We start from the raw sequence: 6,669 nt of genomic DNA on the forward strand, positions 1-6,669 counted from the left end.
AAAACAATAAAAAATACTTGAAAATAATAAAAATAAAAAATGATCTTATTATAAATATATAATTTTAAATATTATATATATGAAACTTTAAATGTTATATTTTTTATATTTATATGTTTTATATTTTTAATTATGTAAGTTTGATTAGTTTAGGTCTTACTAATATATATTTTTGTATTTATATATTTTATATTTAATTATTTAAAAATAAAAGATTCTGTTACCATTTAACGTATTGTGTATTAAAGTATTGTCATTTAAAGTATTTATTTATGTACTAGAAAATTCTGTATTTATTAGAGTCCATCAATACTCTCTTTTCATATTAGCCTTTGATTTTCATCTAATCAAATCTAATGATCTATATAAATGTGACGCATCCAATAAGCACATAATAGTTATGCTTGTTTTAGACATACCCTTTGTTTCCTGTATATTTTGGTGTATGGATGTGTAGTACCTCCTTTTTTTTTATGTGTTAAACTAACTTTGGATCAACGTAAATAACATAAAAATTTTGGACAAAAATATGAAGTTAATTGAAAAAAAGGTGAAACTTTGGAATCTTAATATACTATTTAACTTATGTTTTGGATGGGTGTCTTTATGGTATATAAAAAAAATGTCAACTTCACTGTATGACAAATTTTATTAATATTGAATTGAGATATTTTAATTATAAATTTTGTTGATCGTGCTATTTTCTATTCGTCTTGCACCTTCACTTGCACAATTTCAATAACCAATATCTTATATACTCAATTCATTTTAGTTGTGATTACCTAGGTTCATTTGTGTCTTATCTCTCACTTATTCTTTACTTGCAACCTAGGCCACTTAATTGAGGAACACATGCTATTTCTTTTGATTGTGTGGTTACATTTTTAACTGACCAATGTGTGTTTTCTAAACCGTGCACACTTAGAATATACACATTGTCTTTTATGATACCACACTCATATGAACTCTTCCTCAATTCTTGTTCATTTGTTTTATACAGCAACCCGAGCCCCAGTGCTCACCAGCTGAAGGTGAAGCCTCACATCTCTTCATCCCCGGATTATGTGCATGCACAGAGGACCGTGCAACGTTTAAGTGTGGGGGTAGATCCGCAATTTTGGGGTGTAAATTTTCTCTTCCTAAATTTTTAATAGTTATGTTTATGTGAATATTTATTTATTATTTTATTACAATGCACTTCACTTAGTTTGCTTTTATATATATTTTAGCTTGCTTATAGTTTTATAGTATAAATATTTGCATATTTCCTAGTATAGGAAATAATTAGTAAAAACAACAAAGAATTTTCAAGAAATCTCTTTTAGGGCATTCCATTGATTGGATTTAAAAACTTGTTTTTCAACTTGCTTGAAGTATTTTTTCTTATGCAACATAGAAGAGAGCTAGAACAAAATACCAAGTGAGATTTGAGCTTCAATTGTGTGGTTATACATTTTCAACCACAAAATTTGTTCTTCTGTGCTAAACTCCTTTTATGATTCTGATCTTAGATTTGCTTGAATCTTTATATCCTATATTTGATGTTTTGAATGCATTTAGTATGACTGAGGCCATTTTTTTTTAATTGAACTCACTTAACCTATATAGCCAACCCTTACATCTACCTCTGTAAGCCACTTTTGAGCCTTTAATTCTCCTTTGTTCTAATTTTAAGCACATCATTCACCATAAGCGGAAGACCATTATGTCCATAAATTGTATCTTTAATTAGCTTGGGTTGAGGAGTGTGTGTTATTCAAGTGTGGGAGAATTTGTGGGGAAACATTGGTAGTTAGTTTTCTTTCGGTATTCATGGAGAAAATTTGAAAAAATAGATAAACACTCATGCATCTATTACTTAAAATATATACATCTCTTTTTTATGATAAAAAGAAAAGATTTTGGTGTACATACTTTGTTTATAAAAAAGAAAAGAAAAGAAAAGAAAAAGGAATGAATGATAATAAGAATGTAAATAAAGGATGCATATGTGTGTGAATTGAAAAGAAGATGCATGAGTGAATGTGAAAAGAGGAGATGAATGGGAAGTTAGGTTGTTTTCTTTTGTGTACATAGGTTAATATAGGATTATGTACGATACTTGAGCTAATCAAAGATCCAATCTACAAGCCCACTTAACCATATTAATCCTACCCTTACCCTAACCCCATTACAACCCTCCAAGACTCATGATATTTGCATTCATTCATCAAATATTTATTGATTGTTATATGACTAGCAAATCCTATAAAAACATGATTAAAGGAGCATTGAGTGATTAGGCCCTAAACACTGAACGACTAGAGTGTATACACATCTGGTGAGGGGTTCGATCGCTCAATTCTATGTTTCCATCCCTTATCTTGTGTCTTATTGCAAGTTGTTGAAATTAATTTTGAAAACTTCAAATTAAATATTTGGACATTGATCATGTTGCATCATTTCCTTGCTTTGGCCTTAAGTATCTACTTTTGATTATTGGGATTCCATTGTTTGTTTTGCCAAAATTAGTAGAACTATAGTATATATATAGGTGGATAGTATTTAGCATAGTTGCAAGCATGTAAGTAGTTGCATTAAATAAGTTGCTTGTCCTTTTACCCTTCTCCTTTGATTGTGATTAACATAAGGACATGCTATTGTTTAAGTGTGGGATAATTGATGAATCCATATTTGATGATAAATTTTGATTTGATTTGAGTGGATTTCATTATATAAACTCACATTTATTCATCTAAATAGCATGCTTTTGTGTTTTCTCTCTAAATTGTGCCTAATTGTAAAAACATGCTATTTTGTGCTTAATTTAATCAATTTTATTCCACTTTTATTCCATTCGATGCCTTGATGGTTTTGATGAGTGATTTCAGGTATAATAGGTTGGAATGGCTTGATGAGAGTAGAGGAGAAGCATGCAATAGGGAGAAAACATGAATAAATCAATGGAGGAGCACACAGGCATGTGTGCGTACGCACAACATTCTGTGCGTATGCACAAGAGGAAAATTCAGCACATGTGCGTACGTACCCATCTGTGCGTACGCACGAATCAGCGCACGTGAGTGACTTAACTTGATTCTGATCAAGCATGTCACTTTTTGCAACAAGTACCTTTACCATGTGAGTATTTCATTATGTTTAAGGATGAACAAGTAGTTTTCTTTTCATCATGGAATTGGTTATTGTTGATTGTGCCATTTTCCATTCATCTTGCGCCTTCACTTGCACAATTTCAATAACCAATATCTTATATATTCAATTCACTTTAGTTGTGGTTACCTAAGTTCGTTTGTGCCTTATGTAACACCCTAACTTTTAGCACGTCATGATCGTACCAAAAGCAAGGCGTTACTGACCTGTTTTCCTTATTTACTATTTAATATTGAGCCTTTTTGATTTCACGTTTCAATTTTTAGGAAAAAGCCAAAAACTTTTGTTTTTATTAATTAAAATCATATATCAAAGATCTCCAAGAAATACTAGACACATAGTTATTAATAATAATAAATATCATACAAAAGAATACAAAAGAAACTCAGTTACAACTCCTATCCCTCTGTATAAAATAAAATCTTAAATAATAAGGGCGAGGAAATTCTATAAAAGCAACTCAACACATAAAATTAACTTAAATAAAACTCCTAATCGCTCACGGCTTCAAACTGAGTCTCCGAACCTGTGTCACTGAAAGGGTGAAAGATTTTGGGTTGAGAACAAATCACTAGTTCTCAGTAGGGAATGGGAATACCATAAGAGTAATGATTAACATGCAAATAATTAACTTTACTTAATAAAACTATTTTCTTCTTTTTAAAACCTTTGGAAGTACTTCTTATTCTTACTTCATATACTTAATTACCTTCTTTAACTTTTCGAACTAAAAACAAATCCCAATTCTCAGTTACCTCAATACACCAACTAATAGCACAAGAAACAGATCAACACACAAACAAATTGCAATAAGACAAACAAGTCAAGCAGCACAATCATAGAGAAAATATAACAAGCAAAACAAGACCAAATGCAAATGTGCAATCAATATGATGCATGTCTATCCTAAGCAGGCCATGAGCTCATGCGTCAGTTGTCTACCCGCAACCCGACGTTACTCAGAGTGAACCCCGAATATGATCCCTTTACTGTGTCAATTAGACACCTTGGCATCATGGTTACCCGTGTCAATTAGGCCTCATTATAATAACATTTCAATGTGTTTCACAGTAAGAAACAGTGCTATCAATTAGGCGAATATTCCCGCATTAGCAATCTCAAGCTATCAGTTAGGTGGATATTCCCGCATTAGCAATCTTAGGCTATCAGTTAGGCGGGCACTTCCACATTAGCACTCGGCACAAAGGCCCATTCAATATAATTCTCAACTTTTATTTCATTCCTTGTTCCTCATTTTTCTTTCTTCACTATATCTCTCAATATCATTATCTTTAACTTTAACCTTTCTTAGGGGCAACTTACATTCCTTTTCCTTTCCTAAGTTTGTCTAATCTAAAACCATGTTGGTAAGGTAGCTCTAGAGATCTTAATCTTTAATTTAAATTAGGTTTTATTATGGATTAGAATTAAATTTTATACAAGCTTTAAAATTCTGCTGTTGTATTTACAAAAATTCAGCAAACAGACAGCAGCCATGTTTTTTATAAATTCCATAATAATTTCAATTCTAATCCGTTGCTTCTAAAATTTGGTGAGATTACAGTCAACATTCCTAAGTTTCAGAATCCACAAGTTTCAGGTTCATATCACTTCATTTGATTAATTAATTATCAATTGGAAGTGGAGCCCTGTTTTCATAAACCAGATCAGAGTTTCCAGCAAACAACCGACCTTCCAAGTGACTTATCTAAGTCTACAAAATAGATATGAACATGAAACTTGTACTCACTTAAAATAGACTGACAGATCTTTATAATCCTTTTAAAATCAACTCAAAATTCTATTTAAATTAAAAGTTATAGCGTCTGGAAGTTGGTAATGCAGAACCAGAAAATCAGAAAAATCTGCAGCAACCACTAAACTTCAAAAAATCATATCTTCCAAACCACTTGGCCAAATTCTATGAAATTTTTATGGAATATTCAAGACACACTAAAATTGTACAGAAAAATAATTTCATCTAAAAATTAGGTCTGAACTACTCCCAAAAAGTCATTCGTTCTGCTGCCAATTATGCAGATTTCTGCAAAAATTCTGCACAAAGTATTTCGAACAACCTCACATACCAAATCTTATATTCAAGCCTAGGATTCATCTAAAACCACAATTCTAAATTTATTTTGACTAACCAAAGTTTCCCAAGAACTCTTAATTCAATATATCACAATTTCATATCATAGGTGCAACTTAACCATATTATCACAGCATCCATTCTTCAGCATCTCATCTATAACAATGTATCTCAAGTTCTGATTCATCAAATCAATTTCCAGCAGCCATAGCGACATTCCATACACAAAATCAACATCAACAAGTACTAGCAGCAAGTATAACTTCAAAATACACAACATTGTCAATAATTACTACATTAAATCATTAAACCAATCACCAACTACAGCCATGATTCAACTCAATTCTAACAATTATTCACACAAAGCAACCATAAACCATTTGCAGTTACTCATTTAATTTTATTGCCATTCATAACTTAAAACATTTATTTTTAAAACAAATCTCCTACCTTAATTAGTCAAACTTCGAAATTAACCCAACAAACTCTCTTTTGTTTTGAATTCGCAGCAGCGGCGACACCCTAGTGCAGTCAGAATAGTGGCAGCAACATCAATTCAAACAGCAGCAACGCCAATCACCTATAGTGGTGGCAGTAACAGCAACTCCGATGCAGAACCAAGGTAGCAGTAGTAGCTTATCCTCTCCAGTAGTGGTTCTCATAGCAGCGCCATAAGCTCTATTGGGTAGAGAAAATAGGGTTCAGTTATGGTGGAGTGAAGCAGTAATTAGAAACGGCAACACCCACAATAGCAGCAGCCCCAGCGGCGTCTCTTTTCACTCTTGACAATAATGATGATGGCAATAGCAGCGTGGTCTTCCTCTTTTCCCACCATGTGCAACAGCGACACCAACCCCTCCTTTCCTCTCCGCGACAGCGACGGTGCCGGGAGCGATGACACCTAGCCCCGACAGCGGCGAGCCTCCCCCTCCCTTCCTTCTTCTCGGATGCCCTCTGCTTTCTCTCAGATCGCTCTCTCCCTTTCTTTTGTTTCTTTCTGTGTGTGTGTGTGTTTTTGTTTTGGTTGTGTTGTTTGTATAACTAGGGAGGCTTGGCAGTGGGTGAGGCGGTGAGAAGAATGAGTGTGACTCACTGAGAGGTGACCAGGTGGGGGAGTACATGTGTGAGTTGGGTAATAGGGGTTATGGTTAGTGAAATTAGGGTTTGAAATTGGGAATTTTGGATACTTTAGTAATTTTAATAAAATTAAAGGTAATAAAGTAATAATTTGAAATCAAATTTAATCAAATAATAATATCTATGAAATATTATTTAATTATCAACTTATAATTTATTTTTCAAATGAAGACTCTAATTCAATAATTAGAGATAATCAAATTAATTTTCTTTAAAATTATAAAATCAAGTTCAAAATCTAATTATTCAAATTAGCGCATATAAAATCCTCATTGTTTTTAAATCACTAA

General features: G+C 32.5%; 1 long non-coding RNA gene across 1 annotated transcript; it reads right to left on the reverse strand.

Moving 5' to 3' along the window:
• Positions 3,558 to 6,364, reverse strand: LOC110270178. The gene is made up of 2 exons (XR_002359395.1): positions 5,693 to 6,364; positions 3,558 to 3,684 (listed from the first exon to the last, which is right to left on the reverse strand). It is a non-coding gene; the product is annotated as an uncharacterized LOC110270178 (long non-coding RNA).

This window comes from Arachis ipaensis, chromosome B03, assembly GCF_000816755.2.
Source record: "Arachis ipaensis cultivar K30076 chromosome B03, Araip1.1, whole genome shotgun sequence".
NCBI classification, from domain to species: domain Eukaryota; kingdom Viridiplantae; phylum Streptophyta; class Magnoliopsida; order Fabales; family Fabaceae; genus Arachis; species Arachis ipaensis.